Raw genomic sequence first — 27,343 nt, forward strand, 5'->3', positions numbered from 1 at the left:
AAGCTCTGCTCGAGTAGCTGTGGCGATGACGCAGATCCTGAAGCAAGATTCATGTCCCAGACTACCCGCCATCGGCAACACCCTGCCCCATATGCCAAAAACTCTGGACCTAAGCGGTGCACATCGCGTCCGGTGTAAACCTTTTGGGGGATTTCATCACTTTGCTACTCCTTCGCTCACTCAGTTTTGCCCCTAACATTTATACTACTCAGTTTTGCCACTAGTTTGGATGCCTTGCTCAGATTTGTGATTTTATCCAGTTAGTGGTTTGTTAGACCAAAATGCCCTCTTGTCAATCACCTGCTCTTTTTATGTCTCACTCATTATATGCACCCACGTGGCAGATTCATGTTCCATCTCCCCCCCTTTTCTTCCCACGCCCTGCACAGCCCCACGCAATTGAATACTTCTGGTGAAGACAACGAACGAAAAGCAAAGCTGACGAGATGCACATGACTTGGCAGATTGATTCTGTGTATTATTATCTCCGTCTCAAAATTCTTCGATTTTTCTAGATACAAATGTATCTAACACTAATGTCTAAATACAAATGTATCTAACACTAAAACATGACTAAGATACATCTATATCTAGACAACTCTAAGAAACGAATTTTGGGACGAATGGAGTACTAGCTAATAGCCCAAGCTAGCTAGCAACTAGGTCGATTACGGCCAGAAACACGTTGATGTGAGGCCTAGTGGGAGCGACACCTCACACTCGGGTTCGAGTAGCGCGATGAGGTCCCCGTGTCCATCTCCCCCGGCGTCCGAGAAGGGCGGCCGCATCAAGCTCGCCACGGACCCCTGGTAGAAGGTAAGGGCTGCGCTGCACTGTCTGTCCTGAGTGTGTTCCTCAGCAAAAGCCGACCACGGGTCGCGACCAATGTTTTGGCTACTGAATCTTAAAAAACTAGATGATACCCCGCGCGTTGCTGCTAGATTTCAAGCCAAAATAATAGTTAGAAAAGTAATGGAAATTTATATATAATCATGATTGCTTGTTACATGAGAAACACACACAATGCATCTCACCAACTGATTACTTGAACCGTGTGTTAGTTTGCTCCTTTGATGTTGCCTACACTTGCTTTGCTTTTCTTCTTTCGTATTACAATATTAGGTTACATTTTGTCATCTTAACTATATGACACAAATACATGTATCTTATCTTTGACCTCACCTCTCAATGTTGTATGACCAACAAAAATCAGGGAGGAAAAAATCATAAACTACTGTGATAATTAATTAAGGATTAAACATTGCATTCAGTAAGAATGATACCACATGAAATGAGTAAGATGCCATTGATGATACAATGGGCATAAAATAATCCAGAACACAGGACATCACCTTCACGATACCTATTCCAACTTCCTCCTTGTGAGTATAGCTTAGAAAGTACTCCTACTCCAACTTCAGCCTTGTAAGAGTACGGCTCGTGCTGAGGCCTGAATGACCCCAACATCACCTTCTGATCCTCCTGGCTGGTCACGTTGCATGCTACGGCCCATGCAAGGAAGTGGATGAATGGAAATTAAATCACAAGAATAAGAAATGGATTTGGAATTGATGATGTGGCTAGATTGCTGAGGTGGAGTGAGGTGGATGGCTGCATGTTGATTAGTGATGTGAATAAGCTGCATGTCAAGAGAAATAAACTAGTGAGATGAACTATTTAGGTAGGGAAATTTTACGGTGCATTATAATACACCAGAGCACATGTATTATATGGCCGATCTAACGGATGAGAATAATTGAGCCTTTTTAAGCCCAAGGGTATTTTCGACCTATTTTTTTACCTTCAATCGGCCCAATTTTGTCCAGGGGTATTCTCGTCCTAAATTTTTCGATTAAATTAATTGCATTAATAAAGCACTTCATTATAGAGGACCCATCATCGTGCGTACTCTTTTGAATTTCGGTTCGAGCGGCTCGTCCTCTCTCCTCCTCTCGAGCCCTAACCTCGGGCGCCCTCGATCGCCGCCGATCGCCTCCGGCGCCCTCGATCGCCGCCGATCGCACTCGCCGTGTCTACCCCTCCTGCTCCTACTCCCCATCACTCCCTCCATCACAAGTCAACCCAGTCGGGTCGCGGCGCCAGATCTTTCGACGAGCCGCTAATCCACTCCTTCCCCGAGCGGACGCCACCTTTCCCGACCCGAGAGGCCAGATCATCCTCATCGACGTGCATCAACTTTTTCACGCCGAATCTTCGCTGTAAGTGCCTAGCCATCTCAAATCTTTTCGGGTCCCTTCTGCATATAGAACCAATAGGGGTCGGATTTGATTCGGGTTTAGGATATGTCATGTGAGGTTTAGGGTTTATCGTTTCAGAAAGTTGTGAGGAGATTTCGGTTGGATTTGGATAGGGTTTAGGATATGTCATCTGAGGATTAGGGTTTATGTTTTCAGAAAGTTGTGATGAGATTACGATTGAAAGGAAGTGTAAGTCAGATGTAGCGACGACATATTGAAGGACTTAGTTAGGATTATGTGTCATGAGAAAGTTGTCAGCAGATTTGAATTCAAAGGAAGTTATTTTGGATTTAGTTAGGAGATACTTTTGAATTGAGTTTCGAGATATTTTGGATTTAGTTAGGAGATAATTATTTTGTATGGAGTTTGGACTTATTTTGGATTTAGTTAGGAGATAATTTGGATTTAGTTAGGACATACTTTTGGATTTTGTTATGAGATAATTTGAATTTAGTTAGGAGATAATTTTGAATGGAGTTTGGAGATAATTGATCTATCAGGGTGGATCTATCAAGGCATTTGAAGGATTCGTGGACTTTGGATTTAGTTAGGAGATCATCAGTTAGAGCTAGTACAATCAATTACAAATTTCTGGATTTAGTTAGGGCATATTTACTTACAGCTTTTGAAGGACTGAGTTAGGTACATGAATCCGATATGAAAAATTAAATCAATTATTTAAGCAGAGTAGTGCATAATTTCGGTAACGTATGCTATCCATCCGTAACATTGACTATCTATTTTCGCTGGCAGCATATCGACATGGATGATAAAGGCAACGATGGCAAAAACTTGGGTCATACAGGCAAGGACGACAAGGACATGGGTCATAGAGGCAACAAAGGCAAAGGCATGGACCCCAAAGGAATGGATGGTATGTGCATGGATGATAGGGATAATGAGGATTCAGGCAAGGATGGCATAGACATGGATGATGTACACATACAAGGTAAATGAATTGATAATAAAGGCATGGCTGGTTCAGACCTGAATGAGTGTATGGATACTTAGAGATTGTGAAGAAGACGTTCAGGACTGAGGAAGAAGCCTACATGTTCTACGTAGGCTATGCGAGAAAAAAAGGATTTGATGTTAGAAAGGATGATCTGAAGTACAGGGGTCCGGGTCCGAAACAAAATGCATACAGAAGGACATACAAGTGCTGCAAACAAGGATGGCGGGCCCTTAAGCACTTTAACAGAACTGAAATAAAAAGAACACCGAAGGGTCTTTCTCGGTGTGGGTGTCCCGCTCTTTTTCAGGTTGAGCTACAAGATAGCACCGGCCTCTGGTTCGTCAAGAATTTTGTGGACAAGCATAACCATCTGTTTGTCCCTGCTGACCTGACTCCGTACTTGTCGGCTCATCGTAGAATGACTGACGCACAAAAGGCCGATGTCATCGAGTATGTTGTCGGTGGACTTCGAACACATCAGATTATGAATGTAATGGAGAAGAATGCCGGAGGTCCCGACAAGCTTGGATTTATAGATCGAGATCTATACAACCATGTTTCAGTCCAGAAGAAGCGCAAGATAGAAGGCAGTGACGCTAGATATTTGCTCACCTATATGATTGCACAGAAAAAAGCAAACCCGGAATTCTTTTTCAAATACACAAAAGACAGTGAAGGCCATTTGAGGAACATATTCTGGGCTGACTCACAATCCCGCATTGACTATGTTGCCTTTGGTGGTGTCGTGGTGTTCGATAGTACATATCGGTCTAACAAGTACAGGCTTCCATTTGTTCCATTTGTTGGTCTGAACCATCACCGCAGCACAATTTTGTTTGGGGTCGGTCTAGTGTCAGATGAGACAGTTGCATCATACCAGTGGCTTCTTCATGTATTTTTGGAGGCAATGTCCCAGACGGCACCAATTTCAGCAATCACCGATGAGGACGGTGCAATGGCTAAAGCAATAGCTACTGTCTGGACCGGAACAGATCATCGTTTGTGCATGTGGCATATCGAGGAGAATATGGTGATGCACCTCGGTGAGGAAAAGCTAGAGCAATTTAGGGAATTCATTTACCGTCGTTGGGACGTTGATGAGTTTGAGAAAAGATGAGAGGCTTATAAGGTTCGGTTCAAAATAAAACCAACGGGCAAGAGGTCGTCATGGGTTAACAGGATGTACGAGCTGCGACACAAATGGGCTGCTGCGTACACAAAGGGTAGATATTTCCTAGGCATGATGAGTAATCAAAGGAGTGAGTCTCTCAACTCAAGGCTTCATGTGCAAATGAACAGGAAGATGCAGCTTGTTGATTTGTTGCAGCATGTTGAGCATTGTGTATCCATAATGCGTAAGACTGAAGTAGCATTAGACGCAGTAGTAACACATACGATACCCTTCACTAAGCTGAATGCACACCCTCTGGAGATTGCTGCCTCTTATATTTATACAACTGTGATGTTTCCAAAGGTAAAGCGTCAGATTGTCGAAGGGACAAATTGGCAGGTCACGGACCGGGTAGCATGTGATGGTTTGGTTGTGTTTGGAGTTTTGCGCAAAGCCCCATATGATAAAGTCCCATATGGCAGGGATGCTAGAGAATTGCAAGGTAAGGAAGGTAAGTATGCTGAGGACTTGCATGCAAAAAAAAATTGGATGCTGAGGATCCCAATGACTTGGAAGGTAAGGATGCTGAGGACTTGCATGCAAAAAACTTGTATGCTGAGGATCCCAATGACTTGGAAGGTAAGGATGCTGAGGACTTGCATGCAAAAAACTTGGATGCTGAGGATCCTAATGACTTGGAAGGCAAGGATGGTGTGGACTTGCATGCCAAAAACCTGGATGCTAAGGATCCCAATCACTTGGAAGGTAAGGACAGTGAGGAGTTGGAGGAAAAAAAGTTGGATGCACAAGGCGTGGATGCTAAGCCTGTGGATTTTATATATCACGTGACTTGTCTGTTTACAGGAGCAAGACTGGATGATGCAGCTTGTAAATGTAAAAAGTTGGAAAGTCAAGATTACCCATGCGCACATATATTTTGTGTTCTGGATCATCTTTCAAGAAAAGATGGACAATGCAGGCCAAGCCAGCATTCCCTTCTTCGAGGACTGTGAATACTCATGTATGGTCTGATCACATGAATAAGTATCATCAACTACGCAACATGGCTAGTGACGCTTTATTCACGGCCGCAGCTAGCGATTCACAGTCAGAACAGGTGATGGAGTTCCTCCGGAGTATATTGGTTGATGGAGAAAAACTGATTTGGATGAAGGCCATAAATCGTTTGTTCCTTTGCCGGCATACTTCTCTGCTGCTCGCGAATGCTGCACTGATGACGTGGAAAATCCAATCAAAATAGTTCCAAAAGGGAGACCAACTACCGAAGAATCGAACAAGAGGATTAAATCCAGGCGCGAGCGGATGAGAGGGAAAAAAGCAACGAAGTTAGTGCACATGTTTATCTCATTGTTCATTTCCATACATGCTTACAATGTTAATATCTTCTCTCTTTTTCTTCAATTTACTCAGGAACAAATCGGGGAAATCAAAGGTCACAAGGAGGAAGAAGCGAAAAGACAAAGACTCAGAGACAGAAGAAGACACAGATTCAGATATAGAAGAAGAGGAAGATTCAAAAAAAGCAACAAAGTTAGTGCACATGTTAATCTCATTGTTCATTTCCATACATGCTTACAGTGTTAATATGTTCTCCCGGGGAGTGTTCACATGTTTTTCTTCAATTTACGCAGGAAAAAATCGGGGAAATCAAATAGCACAAGGAGGAAGAAGCAAAAAGAAGAGACAGAGTCAGATATAGAAGAAGAGACAGAGGCAGATACAGAAGAAGAGACAGAGGCAGATACAGAAGAAGAGGAAGATTCAGGTACAGAAGAAGAGGAAGATTCAGGTACAGAAGAAGAGTAAGATTCAGATGCAGAAGAAGAGGGAGATTCAGATGCAGAAGAAGAGGGAGATTCAGATGAGGAAGAAGAGGAAGATTCAGATGCAGAAGATGGTGGGCTGAGGAGGGCTAGAAAGAGACCATTGGAGGTTGCAGAAGAGGATTACGCAAAACCAAACAAGTGGCCATTAGCACAATTGTGCGTACTTAAACATGTTTTCGAATGCTGGCTGCAGATTTATCTATTTCATTTTTTTGCAGGAAACGCAAGGGCGCTCCAAATGTCAATGCTGGGAGGACGAAAAAGAACGATGACAAGGGTGCGCGAGGAAAACTAGTGAAGTTAGTGTCTGTACTTACATGTCCGCTCTAGAAGTCGGGTATTTGCTAGTACTGTGTTGACATTTCTTAACTTTTCCAGGAAAGACTCTAGTAAGTGCGGTAAAGAACAGGCCAAAGGGGCGATGAAGACAAAAAGGCCTGATAGGAATGTACCACAGGCTGAGCGAATAAGAGCTGTCAAATTAGGTTCTGTAGCTATGAAGAGAAAATCAGTGAAGTTAGTGTTTTTTCTGTTATAGTGTACTGTACATGCTCAAATCTTCTTTGCTATCCTATTAACAAACGTTGTTTCATGCAGGAAAGCTAAAGTGAAGTCGAGACATGATGTTTAGATGCACAGGGTCAAGTAGAGAAAACAAAAGGATTTCAAGGGTCGAAAAATTGAGAACAAACTGAAGTAGACAGTTTTTCATGCCGTGATCCACCTTGTTTCTCATGTATTAGACCTATTTGATGGACTGCTGCTATTTTTCTGAATTCCTCTTTTGATTGGTACACCCTCATTTTATTATGGACGGGTCGACATGGTAGGCTAGTTATGATTTATCAACATCGCTGAAACAATGCATTTTTAGTGTAGTTGGTTTTCTGTATTTTTTTCATTTCTTACATAATATATTGCTGAAATTTGTTCAAAGTGTAGTCAAATTTCATACTTGAAATATAAAATAGAAACCGAAAATTTATATATATATAAGAAAATAGAACGTTAATAGAAACCTCGTTTTCAAATAACATTGAAAATCGTTTATTTTCAAATAGAAAATAAGCATACTGATATTTTAAAAATAGCATGCTCATTTGAAAAAAAAACATGTTCAATTGAAAATAAAATATAATGAATATGCTGATTTAAAAATATCATGCTGATTTTAAAAATAGCATGCTGATTTTAAAACTATGCTACTTTTAAAATAACATGCTAATTTCAAAAATAGCATGCTAATTTTAAAAATAGCATGGTACTTTTAAAAATATAATGCTCTTTTCAATATGCTACTTTTAAAATAGCATGCTGTTTTTTAAATCAGCATGATATTTCTTAAAAATAGCATGCTTATTTTAAAAATATAATGCTTTCAATATGCTACTTTTAAAATGGCATGCTGATTTCAAAAATAGCATGCTGATTTAAAAAAATAGCATGCTGATTTCAAAAATAGCATGCTGATTTCAAAAATAGCTTGCTGATTTCAAAAAAAATCATGTTCTTTCGAATATGTTGTTTTTAAAAATAGCATGCTGATTTCAAAATAACAGCCTCATTCTAAAAATAAACGCTGTTTTTAAAAATATAACGTTGTTTTTAAATTGATTGCACAAAATACCTGCTTTTTAAAATATTATGTTTTGAAAGCAGCTTGCTGATTTTAAAAACAACATATTTTTAATTACGGTTTTCAAAAGATAGCATTTTTTTACTATATACTGTTTTTCAAATTAAAAAAACATCATTTTGAAAATAGCATGCCATCTCGAAAGTAACAGAAACAGGCCCCGCTCTTTGTTTTGCATTTCATTTTTTTGTGCGACACACATACAAACCGCATTTTCAAAATAACTCGTTCTAGCTAACACAAAAACCTCGTTCAAAAATGAAAGTAGTGCCTAATCCATTTGAAACCCGGTTAGATTTGATTCTAAAAATACTAGCATCACTGTGGCAAAAAAAGGAAATATAATTGCAATCCATAAAGGTAATTATATCAAGGAGGGTACGAGGGTGCGTTATATATATAGACTTGCATAGCAAGTACATTACGCCACATAGGGTTCATACTACCACCAAGTTACTGCCAAGTTCCACTTACTGGACGATCTTCATATCCAGTCGGACCCAAAAGTTATACCACCAAAGTACCAGTTACTACCAAGTACCAATTACTACTAAGTTGCATTTACTGGACCCTAAAGCTGATACTACCAACTTGCAGTTACTGGCTAGTACATACAGATTATAAAACTAGCGTCAAACTACTGCGGCGGGTCAACGAATCCTCATGCCACTAACCATGTTCACCCTAAGCCCACCTCCACTCCTTTCCATGAACCTGAAGATAGCCATTTGATCTTCTTTCATTCTGGCGCCCTCAACGACTTCTCTCCGGTTCTTCGTCATGATCGCTTGCCCGTCCTTCTTGCCCATCTTGAACAAGACCTTTTTATTACCTTCAAAATGTTCGCTGGTGACACGCACAAGCATGGGCTTTCGCAGATAATATTTGAGGTAGGCCTGATTGTACTCCTTTGAGAAGCACTGATTGCACAGGGAAATAAATAATGTTACATAAAAAATGAAGTATAATTTGCACCAAAAAAGTAAGAATGTTTTGCACAACCATGCCCGTCCTCCTCTCTGTCTCTACATGATGGCATTTTCACTACTGAAGTATGATTTGCAAAAAGAAAAGTCCAAGTGTTTACCATCTTGCTCTTCCCTCTGATGACTGCCGAGCGAGTGACGGTGCTGACATAGTATGGTATGGGAGGTTGGCACTGCTTTACTATGGATTTGAGATAGTCCCACCGATCCTCGTTTAGCAATACATGGTTGCCATAGAAGATGCGATCCTCGAAAGTTCCTTTTCTCACATGGTATCCCAGACCTGTATCAAAAAAAATTAAGATGACAGAGTAGTAAATAATTTCATATGTAAGATCTAGAACATCAGCACTGGGTTAATGATCAATGCCTACTCCAATGATCAAGAAATGAAGGACATAGATAACCCAATCACATCCACCCAGCAATATCTCGTAGAAACATGGGCAAATTGAATATTTGATTTATTTAAACTAACAACTAAACACTGCTCTATGTAAGCTCTAGTTCAGTCAATGTTGATTTGGAAAGTCATTTAGAACCCAAACAGAGTAATGTGTGGTAATCAAGTGTCACTCAAACATCAACTTTCGATATTTCACGGTTCATTTAATATCTAACCAGCCAAATAGAACTTTACCCCGTAGTGCCTAGATAGGATCGTGGTCCACATCTCCATCTCCATCAGAACTATCATCAGTGTCATAGTCGCTAGAGGTGTCGTCATAACCGCTATAGCCGTCACTCCCACGTGAAGTGCCATCTGAAGCATCATCTGAGGTGGTCCGGTGATCACTCTCTTCACTGCTGATGAGAATGGTTTCCCTTGCCATTCAAACCTGTTGCATGCATTGCAATGAACAAATGTTAGTTATTGATATATGAAATTAGTCTTACATTATGACTTGTTAGCACCATATACAATGTGAATAATCTTTTCGCATACTTCTTGCTAAGTACGTAGTTCATGTCTAAACATCTACACGAAAAAGCTAGTCGACAAATATTCGCACGACTAGTGGTTAGACTCATAATCATTGGGCAGACATAACCAATTAGGATATTTCAAGGTTACAATTTTGTGAGCTGGACAAGAAAACTTGGTAACCAACCAATTAGTAGCCATGTAAAAATGAACCATGATTGACTGCTCTCATCGAGCAATACGTGAAACTATAACTGATCTGCCTTTGATCACTGCAAATTTCCTGATGGGCTGTTGCGTGGTACCATCAGGTAATAAATATAAAGTCTTTAAATTGTCCCAACAAAACAAATAATGCATTTGTTGTTGTACATAACATTTTTAGAGGTAGTTGTGGAGGTTAATTTTCCAATTTCCAGTGAGAATAAGGACATGATAGAATCTCTCAAGCAAGATGACAGCATAGTGAAGGCTATGAGAACGAGCAAGGTATGCTGACCAATTGTCACCCTTTTGTATACTTGCTATTTATTTACTCATTACTACCCATACCAACAAGTAAAATCATGATTATGAAGTATAATGTCAGAAAATCCAACAGTGAGGAAGTTGTTGCAATGTGTACTACTAGCTCATAGGAAATTTTCATTGACCCCAACAAGCCCATACCATATCTTGGAGATAGGCTGACATAATTCAAGTAAGCAGTAACAACAATCAGCAAAAATATGCACCAACCAAAAATATTACATGTGTGCACATATCATCAAAAACATGCACCAATCAAGAGCAGTCTATACTTGACAAACCCTTCAAAATATGCACTAATCATCATACTACCATCGAGTAATACATGAAACTATAACTGATCCTCATTCGATCATTACAAATTTCCTCATGGACTGCTTCTTTGCTCGCCTTTTTAGTTTTTTAATAACTAAGCATCAGCAAATACATATGCACAGTCTTCAAACTATCCCAACAAACCAAAACATGTGTATGCTCCTGTGAATATACTTTTTCTATATCTAGCAGTGGGGGGCCATTTTCCAGGGGAAAAGTACTTGATAGCATCTGTCAAGCAAGATGATATCATAGTGAAGGCTATGTCGACGAGCAAGGTATGCTGGCCAACACCCACCTTTTTCTCTTACTTGCATGAAAGTGTTTACCCATTACTACCCATACGAACAAGTAAAACCATGATTACGCAGTACATTGTCAGATTATCTTGCTGTAAAATTACTTGTTGTAATATGACCTACTAGTTGACAGTAAATCTGCGAATACCCGAAACATGCACACAAGCAAGTGTCAGATTTTAACTTGGGCGCTGCTGCTAGATCGCAAAATTAAGGTCAGATCGACATTAGAAGGGCAGGGAAGATCAATCTTACCTGCGAAGTGGTACCAGATGGGGCTGGAGTAGACTTGTTCGAAGCTGGCACCACTGGAGCTTCGGGCGGCGCGACAAGGATTGGGGAGAAGAGGTGCCGTTGTCGGACCTTGCTGTCGATGAAGTAGTGGAGAATCGTGGCCGGAGCAGGGGGGAGTGGGTAGCCTCGCGGATCCGGCCGATTTGACGACGACGGGGGCGGCCAAGGTGACGGCTTGGCAAACCCTAGCCGTCGCCCTCCGCGTCGCCTCTCTATCTGTGCAAAGAATGAAGTGTGGCGGGATTGGGAATGGGGGTGGGGTTGGGGTTGGGGCCATCGCTCGCTTTTCTCTCTGCCTCCCACTTGTGCAGACCCACAAAAGGAACAAAGTGTTGGGCCGGATCAGATGCAGATTTAGCAGCTTTACCAATTCTGGCCAAACACAAAAGATCAGCATGACCACAGGTGTTCTCTTAAAGAAACCCTAAAAATACACTGCTGTTCACATTGCGTGTGGATGAGTCTTTCAGTACAAATTGATCTTGAATAATTTTAAGCACTCTACAGTATATATATATGAAAATAATGGTTAACCAATAAAATGGTAAACTATTAGATGCAAGGTTGCAAATATTTGAAAAAATGAATAATTGAATTGTGTGCATTTTTATGATTAAATTTAATAAATGTAACATTTTTGCAAAAAACTATGATAAATTAAAATATTCATTGGTATTTAAAAAAAAACACGAATGACTACGTATGCCAACCAGAACTTCTTCATGGTTTCGTTTATTCATCTATTCTTTGGCATGCTTGTTCTCATAATACCTTCTTCGGACCTTCTCTTTGTCCGACAAATTCCTGAGATATTGGGCTAGCGCCTTGTGTTTCTCCCTCACACCATGCTTCCTTTGGTATCCTTTGGCAACTCCTTCGGCGTGCTCAAGAATACTAACGAAAGCCGGGTCCAGATATTTGCCACAGAACGCGCAACGATATGCCATACGCTTAAGCACGTTGCACTGTCCATTCTGCAATTCTTCAAGGGTTCTCTGAGTGTGTGCATCCATATCTCCTTCGGAAATGTCCGCATAATCATGAGAATAAGGCTGCAAGTTTAAATTATGTATGATATAAGCTGCACCACTGTTTACAGTACCTAATATTCCCTATGTTTCATACTGTAGTGCCTATAAATTATTTTTAAAGTAAATATTTATTAACTTTGAAAATTTAAGGAGAAAAAAGCAATATCAAATCCATATGAAAGCATAAATCATATGATGTACTTTTAAAAAAATTGTCAATAAACATGCACAACCTCTATGATGTCTGACTTTTAGCATAAAACCAAAACGCACTAAATTGTGGAGTGGATGAACCATTAATTTCTCAAAGATTGATTGAATAAATAATGATCATTACGTATTGATGATCAACATTATATTTAGAGCTAGATTCCATTATGCCAATTCAACAATGTATTGATGGTTTAATGATTAACCTCTAACCTTAAACTTGAAGACAGATCTAGGGTTAAAAAATTAAAATTACTGTAACAGAATCCCAATCCATGCCGTGCATGTGCTGCTGCTTGTGATCGACGACGGAGTACTGCACCTCGTTGACACGATGCTTCTCTGGGTCGGACACCGAGTAGTCCAAAGCTTTCTCGTGGGGATCCTCATCCATGCGATGGACGACGACGTCGGTGGTTAGCTCCTCAAGTCCACGATCTGTCATGACGGCGTCCATGACAGGCCCCCCACGTCCATGGCCCCGCTCTGTCACGACGGCCAATCGACCTCCAGGAGTGGATTTCATATCCGGTGGCAGCGAGGCGGGTGTGTGAGCGGCGGCGATAGTTTTAGAGCGTGCCCTAGGGGGAGAGATGTGGGGAGTAATTGGTAGTTACCTACTATAGCGGAAATACTTCGGCGTTGGGCACCTACAAAGCAGCCGGCTTATTTAGGCGCTTAATTAGGATCCTGGAAAAAAATCACAATCGTAGGCGCTTGGGGCAGGCGCTAGGAACTGGATTTTGTACATCTACGTGATGCAATCCAAAGTTCGTGTCCGGGGTGGATGGGTTGGGGATTGAAAATTGTGTACATAAACCCTAATGCTCATGACTTGTGAAAACATCATATAAAATTGTCATCAAGTGATCTAGTATTACTTGGATCGAGACTTTGTGATCATCATGTAGCCACGCCACAAACACGATGGTTCTAGTATTACTTGGATCAACACCTTAGGCGGCAAACTAGTTGTTGACGCTCAAAAGTGGCACGATCATAAAGCAGCATGCCGGGGCGAAAACCTTGCCGGGGTAAAATCTTGCCGGTGTGAAAGCTTGCCGGTGTGAAGGCTTGCCGGCGTGGAAAGCTTGCCGGCACAAAAAGATCGCCGGTGTGGAAGCTTGCCGGTGTGAAATCTTGCCGGGGGAGAAACCTTGTCAGGGAGGAACCCTTGCCGGAGTGAAACCTTGCCAGTGTGAAAGCTTGCCGGGTAGAAACATTGCCGGTATGGAAAGCTTACTCGGATGGAAAACTTGCCGGGTTGGAGGCTGTGATAGTCAATCGGACGAGAAGTTGAAGATGGGCTCAAAAGGTTATTCAGATAATCTCGGATGGAAAAATGTTCTACACGGAAGTTGTGCGTCTCGTCGAAACGGTTGATTTTGATATAAAATTCGTCCCAATACGAGTTTGTCTGCAAAAGTTAGAGCTATCGGAGTGCAGCCCTGTTACGAGGCGAGATGTGGCGCGCCCCACCAGACATAGGTCTGATGGGTAGCGCGAGCGAACAGGTGTTCTGCGTGACCATTTTGGCCCAGAAGAAAGCCTCAAATCGAAAAACGTTCAACATGAAAGTTGTTCGTCTCGTTGAAATGGTCAAGATTGATTTTGGGCTTGTTTTCATCCGAGATGGTTTACCACTACAAAAAAGACCCGCAAGTACAACCAATTTAAACCGAGCAGTTTTGGAAAGTTCGGATAAAATCAGTCCGAATTTGACTAGGGTTTTGAACGTGAATTGATGTAATTTTCTTGTAAGGAAAGCCTAGATAGATCCTTTGCTTGTATGGGAAGTCCAGCCGCCTCTTATATATGTTGGGGGTGACGGCCAATTGAAACAACACCAATCGAACCAATCAATCTATTACACTTTTGTGTTCATCTATCTTTATCCCTTACCCTTGTATCTTTCTTTCTCGTTATTCGTTCGTTCTTCGCATTGGAGGGTAGCGATCCGCGAGGCTCTAGGGGCGAGCGAATCGATCTAGGGCAGCCCATAGCCGCCGCACTCCATGACGGGGTCCCTCCCGGGCGTGTGGGGTTTCGGGTCTTCAAAAGCGCCCGCTGATTGTCTTGCGTATCGCGCTGTCGGTTGGGTCTCCTTCGACATGAGCTGCGGTGCATCACCCCCGGCGTCGAGGGTACACGTGATGTGTTCATGTGTCAACACACTTTTTGGCGACTCCGCTGGGGAAGAAGCTTTGAACGGTCTCCAGCCTGTTCTTGCTACGAAGAGATCGTCATCAAGTTGCAGAAATCTACAAAGGTAATATGAATACCGAATTCCTCTTTATAGATGCAAATAATTCATATGTTGTTGCTGGATCACCTAATGAGCATAATGTATCGGCTAGCCCTAGTTTTATCAATCATGCATCTAATTATGCGCAAGGGCCGATGCAAAACAATTTTCATGCTTCAAATTCTTATGATTTTAGCAACGTACAACATATGTATCCAAACTCTCATGCATCGGCAACCCCACAAATCCATATGCCGATGAACAACATCATGGGTTTGGTTAATCAATTTGAAACACCTCATGTTAGAATTTCGAATAGCATACAAGAAAGTGTTTCACCTTTTTATTCATCGGCAACTGATTTGCAATATGTGAATCCAACCTTGCCAATGGATGGGAGAATTGGCCATTCTACTACTAGCTATTCGGCCAGTTACTCTCAACCATCATACGCTACACCTCATGTTAGTAATTTTTCAGCACCGTATGCAACTGTAGATGTTCATAATTTGGCCCCGCATCTTCATGGTCACAGCCGAATAAGTGAAAATTTTACAGGAACACATGTGCCGTCATCAAATACTGTAGCATATAATGCATACTCTACGCAATTCAAGAATTTCGGCAACACTCATGAATCATTGCCGAAAGAATCTGAAAGCGTTGCGGAGCAATCCCTTCCAGAAGTGGTTGTGGCTGCATTAAAAAAGAGCTTGGCACAAAACAAGAGGATTAGTCCTCTTTGCCTTGAACAATATGAAAAGGGGTTGTTTCCTGATTATGCTGCAATAAAAGCTAGAGTTTTGCAAGAAGATGAATCTTTGCCAATTGATAAAATTGGCGAGCAAAAATATGGTTTTACAACAATGCATATGCCTTCACCTAATACTACGTCATATTATACAACCCCTACACAATTGCAAAGTTTCGACAACACTCATGTGCCATTGCCGAAAGAATCTAAAAGCATTGGGGGGCAATCGTATCTGAAGTGGGCTGAAATTGAGAAAAAGATTAAAGCCAATTTTGCCGCTCGCCGCCAGAAACAAAAAGAAACAGAATTGGCTCAAGTGAAAGAAGCATTGCCAATTGGTAGAAGCAATGTAAAGAAAGATGATTCAGAACATGAAAGTGCTCCGGTTAAAAGAGCCGAATCAAGAAGTATATATTCTGAATCCATCAAATGCAAAGAGGCAAGCATTATTGAGAAAGGGCATGGCAAGCATAGCAAAGCGACCATACTTGATTTTTCTAAAGTTAATGGAACCTACTTCCTACCCTATGAGTTTCGTGCCAGAGAAATTGATAAACTTCAAGGACAAGAACAAGTAGCCAAACAAAGTTCGGCCCACAAAAATCTTCAATGTAATGATGCAAGGAATCAAGAAAAAGATGATTAAGAGGCGTTGGGGAGCCATCCAAAGGCGGAGCAAGATATTGTTCAAGTTACACCACCATCGTGCTCTCCCAACATATTTGAAGAGGTATGTTTAGCAAGTAATTTACCTATTTTCAGATTTGGTCAGGACTTTATTGTTGACGCATCTATTAGAAAAATCCTCATAAGTAATTTTGAAAGACCAATGAAGAAGGGTAATTTACTTGCTAGTAACAAAGTTGTTATTGAGCATATCGGTCAACCCATTACGCCATTTATAAAGACCGATAGTGACTTATTATTACAGCCAAAGCTTTCCCCGTTGCTTTATCTAAAGTTCATATCTATTTGGGTAGCTTTGCTTATTTCATACTTGGCTTGCACTTGGTCTCAATTGAGACATGTATGTTCTAACTATTTTCGTTTTAGAAATTTAAAGCCAAGGTTAAATTTTGTTGAGAAAACCGATGCTAGTATAATATCTTACCCAAAGACATCGGAGATAGAGTGCAAAACACAATGCATAGCCGAATGGTGTGATGCAAAATCTGAACCATTCGTTTGCTTAATTCCAAAGCCGTTCTCACAGCAAGATCGGCTAGAAAACAAGAAGTGTACCTTCAATTCAAGCATGTGTGATCAAATATTTGACTTGTTGCTGAAAAATAATTACATTAAAATTCTTGATCACCATGTTAAGCCATCAATCCAGGGACGAATGTGTTGTAAGTTGCATGATTCGTCCAAGCATAATTTTGAGGATTGCAACATGTTTCGTCAAATAGTTAAATCGGCCATTGAAAAAGGACGATTGAAGTTTGTTGAAACACCAAGGGATGACCAGTCTATTCCGATTGGTCCCGATGGCAAAAAGTTTTTGCATCGGCTGCTTCAAGCCGATCCATTTAAAGAGAAGGTAAAAACTGCAGGTGATGGGATCAAGCTTTCAAGTAAAGAAGTTGTTGAAGAGCATAATGAACATAATCTTGAGGGTGAGAATTCCATCGAAGCTACAATGGAGACGGCAAGGACTGGGGGGCAGCAAGCAAATCCAACGATCGATGAAAGCAAACCAAAAGAAAACAAAGGCCGAAATAAGCGCAAGTGTAAAAGATCAAAAATCACCTTCGCTGAACTATTGGAGAAATATCAAAAGAAGAGTGAAGAGAAGAATGCTTATCGGACCAATCATGCAAAGAAACCAAGATCACCCCCAAGGAGCAAATATGAGGATTGGTATTGACAAAGTGAGAGTTTGAATGCAACATATTCATATCCTTATTTTGGGCCGCCAATGCCAATGTCGTGGATGCCTCCCTATGCTCATGTAGATCCATGTTCATCATGGGACAGGTATGATACAAGGGCACATTCTCCATCTTATTTTAGACCATCTCACCAATATTATGCAGCTCCAAGAAGATCAACATTTGAACAGTCACATGTTAAAGACAGTTTCAATTATAAGGAATCGGTCCGGACACCATGGATGAAAAAAGAGGTGGTCAAGCAAGTCTACCGCGTGAAAAGAGATGGTCGTAAGTGTGCTACTTCAGATTTGATCTCAAATAATAAAGAGCCAATTAAAGTGTTGACATTGGCTACAAAAGGCAATGAGACGAAGCAACCAATTATTGAGAGTCAAAGTGCCAAATCTGAAGAAAAGAAGTTGAGAGTGCACAAGGCCAAAAAGGAATTACCATTGGTCAAAACAGAATCACAGCCGAGATGCCCACTCGGCTTATCGTATTGGCAAAAGAGGGAATTACACAAACTTAGTGCACAACAACTTGAAGAAAGGAACATGGTATGGGTTCCCAAAGGAAGTGCTCAAAATAAGAATTATGTGCAAGCCTCCATTACAAGAAGTGCGGCAAAAGTGAAGATGGAAAAGAGTAAAAACTATGAAGAACCAAGCCGAAGGTTTCAACATCTTTAGTCTACACATTATCCATATTCTTCAACTATGCCATTAATGCCTATGCCATTGAATTCGCCATTAGGTATGATTGGTAACCCTCAATGGGCTTATTTTAATCCATGGATGCAATATAATTTCTTATGTCATGAGAGGGTATTACCAAGTCACTATACATTTGATTAGCTACAAGTTTGTTGCTGCTCCAAAGGGCCGAAATACTTGATTTGTCATTTCATTTGTTTATTTCGGCTATATGTGCTTTGAATGAAGTTTACATGGTAATGGCCGATATTTATCTATCGTCCTAAGAGTATGTCAATGCATGGCCGGTGTAGTATTCTAACATCGTCCTTAGTTTGATTGGAGAGCGAGACAAGGTACGTGCTCATGAAAATTTATATGTATGCCTATATTATGATTGAATGGAGTTGAGACATCATGACCGATGTCATTGAATATATGCTACATAGACCAATTCATAGCTGCAGAATTGGTTCGTGGGCTTATACTTTGTTTGGATATGATTTGGCTTATGCATCTTTGAGATCTATAAGAGGCCAAATCATAGTTGATTTTGTTACTTAACATCGGATCAATGTCATGCATAATATTAATATTAGCCTTGTCTCTCTAGTACTATGGATATTATGTATTGATGGTTCAATTCATAGCAATGGCCAAAGTGTTGGTGTTGTTTATATATTTCTTTATGGTACTATTTTTTGAAGCCTCGTGCTGCTTAGAATATTTTTATGCATGATTAATCAAGGTTGAATATGCATTGTTATTCGGATTGACTCTTTTACTTGCTATAGGTGCTATACATATTGAGGCTTTTGGTGATTTGTTATGAGTAGTGCAACAAATATCCAAGGGTTATCAATGTGTTTTGAAGAATCACTTATAGTTTATCTTGGGGTATGTCTAGATGAAGAATTTACCTTGGGTTGCATTAAAATTGTTCATATATTTAGACATGACAATTGGAGAGAGTTGGCACAGCAAGCATCCGGCTACCATGTCCATCATGTTGTATTGCATTTCTCTCAATAGCCGATGCTTAGTCTCGTCAACATAGGTAAGGCCGAACCGAAGTCCACAGCTTCGACCACTAATGAAATTTTTATACAGGCGAAAGTAAGGATTGGAGAAAGTTTATTGTTGACTGTCTACAAAATCCTATCAAAAGGGTGAACAATATGGTTCGGAGGATGACATTGAGATACATATCTATGGAACTTTATCACCGGATTGTTAATGAAGCTGGGAAGGTTTCACCCAAGTTTGCATCAGAAAGTTCACACAAGACATGGCCAATCAATAGTTATTGTCCTAAGAACATATAAATGGCCGATGGAGTGTTGACATCGTCCTTAGAACAAACTTGGTACAAGTATTTTTCGGCACGCTAGCTTTACCGAAAAACAGGGGGGCATGTGTTGACGCTCAAAAGTGGCACGATCATAAAGCAGCATGCCGGGGCGAAAACCTTGCCGGGGTAAAATCTTGCCGGTGTGAAAGCTTGCCGGTGTGAAGGCTTGCCGGCATGGAAAGCTTGCCGGCACAGAAAGATCGCCGGTGTGGAAGCTTGCCGGTGTGAAATCTTGCCGGGGGAGAAACCTTGTCAGGGAGGAACCCTTGCCGGAGTACAAACCTTGCCGGAGTGAAACCTTGCCGGTGTGAAAGCTTGCCGGGTAGAAACATTGCCGGTATGGAAAGCTTACTCGGATGGAAAACTTGCCGGGTTGGAGGCTTGATAGTCAATCGGACGAGAAGTTGAAGATGGGCTCAAAAGGTTATTTAGATAATCTCGGATGGAAAAATGTTCTACACGGAAGTTGTGCGTCTCGTCGAAACGGTTGATTTTGATATAAAATTCGTCCCAATACGAGTTTGTCTGCAAAAGTTAGAGCTATCGGAGTGCAGCCCTGTTACGAGGCGAGATGTGGCGCGCCCCACCAGACATAGGTCTGATGGGTAGCGCGAGCGAACAGGTGTTCTGCGTGACCGTTTTGGCCCAGAAGAAGGCCTCAAATCGAAAAACGTCCAACATGAAAGTTTTTCGTCTCGTTGAAATGGTTAAGATTGCTTTTGGGCTCGTTTTCATCCGAGATGGTTTACCACTACAAAAAAGACCCGCAAGTATAGCCAGTTTAAACCGAGCAGTTTTGGAAAGTTCGGATAAAATCAGTCCGAATTTGACTAGGGTTTTGAATGTGAATTGATGTAATTTTCTTGTAAGGAAAGCCTAGATAGATCCTTTGCTTGTACGGGAAGTCCAGCTGCCTCTTATATATGTTGGGGGTGACGGCCGATTGAAACAACACCAATCGAACCAATTAATCTATTACACTTTTGTGTTCATCTATCTTTATCCCTTACCCTTGTATCTTTCTTTCTCGTTATTCGTTCGTTCTTCGCATTGGAGGGCAGCGATCCACGAGGCTCTAGGGGCGAGCGAATCGATCTAGGGCAGCCCATAGCCGCCGCACTCCCTGACGGGGTCCCTCCCGGGCGTGTGGGGTTTTGGGTCTTCAAAAGCGCCCGCTAACTATCTTGCGTATCGCGCTGTCGGTCGGGTCTCCTTCGATGTGAGCTGCGGTGCATCACCCCCGGCGTCGAGGGTACACGTGACGTGTTCGTGTGTCAACACTAGTGCATTTCCTTTTCGAGTCACCATCTTCCTTCTTGAAAACCACATGTACACACTCATGATGTATACCATAACACATCAGAATCTGTTAACGAGCACTCACAAGCTTAACTAGCTTCAAACGAACCTAGCCAATTAGGGTTTTATGCTACTTAATCTAAATGAGCCGATGATTAATGAGCACGAGTTTAACAAGCAGAGATGCCAAACCACACACCAATTAACATAGTTCTACCTTAGTTCAACACTTCCATATATACAAAAGCAAGCACCACTTAGTAGTACTGGTGCACATAGTTCGACCATAAACGTTCACCAACAAAGTATAGCATAGGGTAGTACTTAGCATAGTTACAACCAAAAGAGCATCAGTTCTAGCTGCGAGGGTGCGCACATCCCTAAAGCCTCAAATAAGCCTCATCAAGTACTCGGCATACACGGCGTGCTTCACCCTGAAAGCGTAGCCATTCTTGATGCTGCCTTGGGATGTTCCGACTCCATGGTTGATGGTACTTCTCAGGTCGCCTTTCATCAGCTTGTTGCAGCAAGGGCATCCGTAGCCCCCCCTTCTGATTCTTGGCCTGATACGTAACTCGAGCACACCACTGTTCGGCTCCCTCGCCTTCTGCCTCCTGTAGATCCTTTGGGTTTCTTGGTCGTTGTTGATGTCGTCACTTAGGACCTACATGTAGTACCAAATGTTGCGTAAGTATATCTAATATGAGAATTCAGCAGGCATATAGTCTATGAAACATAATGTAATTGATGACAGCGTAAAATATCTTCAAATGATGTTGAAAAAATAAATGCATAACTTATTAGTTGGTACATAAGCAACTAAATGGGATAGTACCATATAGTAAAAAAATGAAGGATCAATCATACATGTCGAAGAGAGCACTAGCATTGCCACATTTTGCCACACATTTTTCCCAAGCCTGCCTAAGGTTAGTTCATCAAAATGAGAGCCACAAGTTGGCAAGCCTAAGGGAACCTTGCCACACTTTTTGTGTGTATGCCATGTGGGACCCAAGTGTGGCTTGCCTAAGGTGTGGCTGGAACAAACACTCACTTACGTTGGTCAAACTTGCCTAACCTTAGGTATGGCAATCTTTGGCAAAGTCACTAACCAAACAGCCTTTAGTGCAACAAAATTCACTTGTTACATAAAAATGCATGAACTGATGATGTAACATGGCAGAGCAGCATACAGATGTACTAATGCAAAAAAAGACTTATAACTTGCATGCATGACTAGATAAAATAGCCCGTGAGCTGTATCTATTTAGGGTTAGAATCTTGTGTGTTTATGATGATGGATATTGAAAGTCCACATGTTATCGTCGTGAAAGTTTCCCCTGTTGATCGATACCCCACCCATCAGTGTTCCTGAACCATTCAACGTTCTAGGTAAAGCAGTTAATTATTATGAATTTTGACAATAAGTGATCCCAAATGTTGTACTTACAAAAAAGGGTTTTTATCATTTATGCCACCAGTTGTGTCCCACAATTAAGTATCACCACTAGGAATTTCTACTGCTAAAAAAAGCCATCGCTTCTTTTGACACATGCTCAAAAATGCCACTGCACATCATTATTGTGATATAAAATCTATCTTGACATGCTATAATGGCATCAATACCTATGGACCAACATGCCAGCTCTCCCTCTATCTCACTACAATAAAGTGTGGGCCCACTTGATCCCAACAGTGTTCTTATTTTCCTGTAAAATTATTCGCTTACTTACTCCTCACAAGTGGGACCATACTTATCATTGTGAGATAGAGAGAATTGAAATGTGGGCCTGGGCTTTTTTTGTCATATTGGATGGTCAACAAGTTTAAATGAAAATAACAATGTCTAATGGCATTATTGAGCAAACATCTAACGGAACGATGGCATTTTTATACATCTAATGGCATTTCTGAGTAAGCATGTCACGAATCGATGGCATTTTTGAGCGGCTGTAACTTCTAAGGGAAAAACTGAGTAGTGGGATACAACTGGTGGCATAAATGATAAAAACCCTACAAAATAACTAACTAAAACAACTCAAGTAAAACATTGATGATATCCAATTTCTTTCTAAAATAGCCATTGCTTAGAGATAATCAATGTTTAAAATCATTGCCACAGCCACTTATGGAACATTTAAATCGAAGATCGATCAAGTGCAACCAAACATGTACTCAACATTTTAATACCTTATTTGCCTTGTACTGACCAGAGAAAACCTAGGATATTACAAAATAAATAAATAAATAAATAGAGGGGATAGGTGACTAACCTCTTCTTCGTTCTCGTCAGCGACGACCATAGGTGGGGGCAGGGGAGGCAACAACCGCGGCAGATGAACACCCGGCTGAGGCTGAGGAGCCACCACCTGCTCCGGCAGAGGAGCCAGAGGAGCTACCTGTTCCGGATTATTAGTAGAATAATTTATATAGGTCAAAAACTGACATATACATGCCTCAATAAATGTAATCTAGCTACACAGCTGCGGATCCAGGATTTCATACTTGGGTTTTCAAAAATTTATATTGCAAACTAAAACCACAACAATATTTTTCAAATGGAGGGAGTAATATCTAAAATTTTCATGTGAAAAGATTCTTAGTCCATCGTAATGACAGTACTGACATGAATGATAGAAAATAAAGACTATTTACTTCATGACCATACAATATGACATTTTCATAAACAAGGCATGGTGTTGTTATCCTTAAGTTGCAGAAAATATTTTCACAATCACCTACGTAGGCAACTCAATTCCAAGGTCAAGCTACGTATTTGTATTAGCACAATCACCAAACCTAGGTGGCTTTATTAGCAGAATAATTTATCTACATCAAATATTGCCTATACAGGGCTCAACACATGTAACCTAGCTAGTTACCTAACAAATCTACAGAATATTGATATGGAGTCCATCGATAAAAGATAAAAAGAAACACTGGCCTTCCCCAAAAATAGAGAAAATGACTGACCAGAGCACACCTAGGATTTTACAAAAAACTAAAGGAGATAGATGAATAACGTCCTCTTTGTTAACGTCGCCAGCAACCACAGGCTCGGGCACCGGAGGCATCACCCGCGGCAGAGGAGACACCTGCTCTGTCTGAGGAGCCAGAGCAGCTACCGGGGCCCACATAAATGGCTGTTCAAGGACAGTTTCATGCCGGTCAAGTACCATATATAAGAAATTTCGGCCAAAAAAAATTCGGGTGCAGTACTGTACGTCTGTACCAGTGCTGCTGCTATCAAATTTGGCATCAACACATTTTGGATGCACGAGAACCATGAGATCCGAGTGGTTTGTAGATCTTAAATAAAGATAACCTATACAATAAGGAGCCGACCCCCACACCCATGCACCCATGTGGATCCGCCCTGAAACCTAACGGATCTAACGAATCTAGGTTGACACCTAGTATTGACCAGAGCACACCTAGAATTTTACAAAAAATTAAAGGAGATAGATGACTAACGTCTTCTTTGTTGACATCGCTGTCGGTGTCAAAACCGGCGGATCTCGGGTAGGGGGTCCCGAACTGTGCGTCTAGGCCGGATGGTAACAGGAGGCAGGGGACACGAAGTTTTACCCAGGTTCGGGCCCTCTTGATGGAGGTAAAACCCTACGTCCTTCTTGAGTAATATTGATGATATGGGTAGTACAAGAGTAGATCTACCGCGAGATCAGAGAGGCTAAACCCTAGAAGCTAGCCTATGGTATGATTGTATGTTGTGATTGTTGTCCTATGGACTAAAACCTTTCGGTTTATATAGACACCGGAGAGGGTTAGGGTTACACAACGTCGGTTACAAAGGAGGAGATATCCATATACGTATTGCCTAGCTTGCCTTCCACGCCAAGTAGAGTCCCATCCGGACACGAGACAAAGTCTTCAATCTTGTATCTTCATAGTCTAACAGTCCAGCCAATGGAGATAGTCCGGCTGTCCGGAGACCCCCTAATCCAGGACTCCCTCAGTAGCCCCTGAACCAGGCTTCAATGATGATGAGTCCGGCGTGCAGTGTTGTCTTCGGCATTGCAAGGCGGGTTCCTTCTCCGATTACATCACAGAAGAAGTTGAATACGAGGATAGTGTCCGACCCTGCAAAATAAGTTGAACATTCCACCAAAGAGAGAATAATATTTTCGCAGATCTAATTTGTTGTCTTGTTCTGGCAACATGACGTTATGTCACGGCCCGGTGATTATTCAAACCGTTTCTTTTAACCAGCCCCGCACATAACGCGAGGCAGTTTTTCGACACGTCTTGTCAAAGCAGAGATCGTGTCCCCTTATTACGGGATTCTCATCAATACGGGCGTGGGTAACCCAACCGCGCCATCAATTGCGGCGCTTGGGGGATAAGCGAGTTTTACCAGGCAAGTGGGGACGCTTGGTTTCGTCCACCCATATAAAGGGATAAGGATGCACCTTTCTGTCCACGCCTTCTTCCTCCTTTGCTCATCCTCTCCCGCACACTCGAGCTCTAGCGCCCAAGTCCTCACTTCCACCTCAACCCTCTCCAACCATGTCCGGACCGGGAGGCAAGTGGATGGTCTCCTCCGTCACGGAGGGAGACATTAAGAATCTGAGGAGAGCCGGATACCTGCCCGACGACATCGCGCACCGGCTCCCAGATGAGGGGCAGCTCATCCCCACCCCTAGGACCCATGAGAGGGTGGTATTCCTCACCCATTTCCTCCGTGGACTGGGATTCCCTTTTCATCCCTTCGTCCGAGGGCTCATGTTTTACTACGTCCTGGATTTCCATGATCTGGCCCCGAACTTCATCCTCAACATCTCGGCGTTTATCGTCGTGTGCGAGGCCTTCCTCCGCATCAAGCCCCACTTCGGCTTATGGCTAAAGACCTTCAATGTTAAGCCGAAGGTGGTGGGCGGCCGCCAGGCGGAGTGCGGAGGCGCCATGGTGGGCAAGATGTCGAACATAACATGGCTCGAGGGCTCCTTTGTGGAAACCATAAAGGCGTGGCAATCGGGATGGTTCTACATCACCGAGCCGTGCGACCCTGCATGGGCAGCGGCCCCCGAGTTCCGATCTGGCATCCCCACGTGGCTCACCTCCTGGAAAGAGAAGGGCCTATCCTGGGGTAATTCGAAAGAGCTGACCGAACTCCAAACATGTATCCAAAACATGCTGGACAAGAAGCTCAAGCTTGTCAACATAGTCCAAGTTATGCTCATCCGCCGGATACTCCCGTGCCAACAACGGGAGTTCACCTTGTGGGAATTCAATCCGGTGCAGCACCGGACTCTGAACAGGCTCTTTGGCACAACTCATGAAGACGCCTGGAGGGTGCTGTTCAAAAGCGCCGAGGTCCCTCCCCCTATTACTGAGGATCACGGATTCAGCACGAAGCGCCAAGCCAGTGCGGTAAGCCACTTCTCCTTTCCCAGGATACCTCTTTTTTTATATAGATTGACTCTATGCGGGATCTAAACCACCATAATTTTGACAGGACTGGCAGAAGATGGCCGGACAGATCAACTGTCCGGCTCCTTTGCCTGAAGGCCCTACAGACGATCTTCTGATGAAGATGTTGACTCCGGCCCCCTATACGGTGCCGGATAAGACCAAGAAGGCCAAGGGAACCCAAAAGAGTTCCCGACGCCAGGGGTCGTCGGACTCACTGTCCGATGACTCTGCGGCTCACTCTTCCCCTGAAGACGAGGAAGAGGAAGAAGATGCTCCCCCACCGACTGGGGGAGACAAGAAAAGGAAGGCCGCCCCAACTGGGAAGGCCGGAGGGTCCAAGAAGGGAAGGACTCTCCTTCCGGACAGCTCCACCATCGCCGACGAAAGCGAAGACAAGTGGTTGCCCAGGGCCAAGCCCCCGGGGACATCGTAAGTATTCGGATGCCAGAGTTACCCATAGGATTCCTTTGTCGCACTACTTTCCCTAACGCCGAACACAATTATGCAGGCCGCCCCGAGCCAATATCGAGGTATCATCGGACGGCTCCCTGGGCTCGTCGGACATGGATAGCGATCCAGTCCCGACCGCCACCTCCCCTCATCCTGCCGACGACGCCGAGGTGTTGTCTCAAGAGGCACCGGACCGAGGGGAGACAGTCCCGGAGGCGCCCCAAGGCGACCTTCCAGACTTCGGGAGCCGCGGGGATGGGGCCCCCGAGAGCTCCAAGTTCGGCCGTCAGCCGAACACCGCACCGGACCCTCCAGCGGTTCCGGGCTCGGGTAGGCGGCCTCCTTCTAAGAGGGGCGAAACGCCTGTGCCGGTGACCTCTGTCCATCCAGAGGCGCCGGACAACCTGTTGGAAGCGCTTCACAGCGCTTCCATCGATGAGGAGCACCGCACTATCATGAGTGTGGTCATCCAGAAGGTTCAGTCCGCCAAGAGCGGATTGACTGAAGCATGTGCCAGCCGTTTAACAGGCGTTGAGGTAATTGTTTTAAAATGTAGTAGCAATATTACCGCATAGATAGTAGCCCCTGATACTTTGTTCGGTGTTCACAAAGAAAAGCCGAACAGAGGATCAAATAATATCGCAGGAGTCTAATATAAGTATGTCAATATGCATATGCAGGCTTCGCTGTTGGCGTCCGCCGCACTAACTGCGGAGGTCGCCGTACTGGAGGAGGCCCTCGAGGGGTCCCGGAAAGAGCTCGGCCTTGCTAAGAGGCAGCTCGAGGAGAACAAGGGTAAGTAATACCCCGTCTATAGATATGTATATATGAGAAAAAGGACACGATTGCC

The sequence above is a fragment of the Triticum dicoccoides genome, chromosome 5A, assembly GCF_002162155.2.
Source record: "Triticum dicoccoides isolate Atlit2015 ecotype Zavitan chromosome 5A, WEW_v2.0, whole genome shotgun sequence".
In the NCBI taxonomy this organism is placed as follows: Eukaryota; Viridiplantae; Streptophyta; class Magnoliopsida; order Poales; family Poaceae; genus Triticum; species Triticum dicoccoides.